The sequence below is a fragment of the Cyprinodon variegatus genome, unplaced genomic scaffold (assembly GCF_000732505.1).
Source record: "Cyprinodon variegatus isolate N-32 unplaced genomic scaffold, C_variegatus-1.0 Scaffold1620, whole genome shotgun sequence".
In the NCBI taxonomy this organism is placed as follows: domain Eukaryota; kingdom Metazoa; phylum Chordata; class Actinopteri; order Cyprinodontiformes; family Cyprinodontidae; genus Cyprinodon; species Cyprinodon variegatus.
In genome coordinates, this window is record NW_015152073.1 from 57,120 (window position 1) to 58,525 (window position 1,406).

The following is a 1,406-nucleotide window of genomic DNA, read 5'->3' on the forward strand; positions in this document are numbered from 1 at the left end:
GGAGAATTACGCCCAGGAGCAAATGGATAAAAATAGACCGGAGGGAAAAAAAAACATGAATCGATTCTCTTGATGGATTATTGGATTATTGATTACTAATTTCATTTATGAGTCAAACAATGCAGCCACATTCTTAAAATGAAAAAGCATTTGTGAAAATGCTTTTTCATTTTAAATATGGTAACAATTTGCTTCCATAGATCTGCGCTGGAACAGACATGGTTACTGATACGTCCTTTGGATCTATTTCAATTTAAAAGATTCTTCATAGTATTAAGTATTTTCATCTAATAAATGTTTTTTTGTTGTTTTTTTTCAAAAAAAACCCAAATACTATAATTTTTACAGCTGAATTTATCTGGGTTTTTTTTTTGTTTTCATTCTGATTTTATAGAATACTGTAATTTTAACTTAAATTAAGTTAGAAATGTGTACAATTCCTAAATTCTTAATGTATATTGACCAGATATTCCAAACATTAGCTTTATTTGATCTTTCAGATATTTCTATAGCTGCAGGATTTTTATTTTGACTTTAACGATAATCCAGATGAACATTTTCAGGCCAAAAATAAATATTTTCAGTTGGAAGACGTAGAATTTGAATTAAACTTTATTGAATGGGAATTTTCCTTTATGCAGCCCTATTAATATATGTGAATCCTTTGCTCTGTTTTAATGTTTCCTGCCTCTCTGTGCCCCCCCTCCTGGTACGTTTGGTCTAGAAGCGCCACTGCTGCAGAGCCATGAAGAAGAGGTGGTGGTTGGAGAGGATCCGGTGGAGCGGCAGCTCACCCACAACTCAGGTAGGACTCACCTGGAAGCTCAGCGTCAGGGTGATGTTTGGGCTCCATTGTTCTGCATCTCATGCTTCACAGCAATGAGACTGAAGGCTAGAACTGGTCCTTCTAGAACTGATGGACCCAAACATCCAACCTTCTGCTACCAGGTTCTGATTATAGTACCTTTTATGTTGGATATCTGAACAAAAAGACCAAACAATAAGGTAATACTGATAGAAAATATTCAGTTAACAGTTTATCCATCACATACTGGAAAAAACAAATCTAGAAATTAGAAAAATGTCTTAAATTAAGTGTATTTACCCATAATTTAAGTAGGTAAGTGAGATGATTTGCCAATTGAATGAGTATTTTTACCCTTAAAATAAGATATTTAGATAAAAAAATAAGACAATGCAATTGTGTTTTCTTATTTAACACCTAAATTGTTTTGTTCCTTTGGCAAACCTCCTTAATCAAGAACAAATGAACCTACAAGGGTTGACATTAAGGATTTTTACCACTTGCCCTTTGGGCTAGTGGCTTTCACATTTCATTTGCCCAGAAACAATTTTTACTTGCCCAGTATAATGTTTGATAAATATAGTTCCTAATATTCATTTTT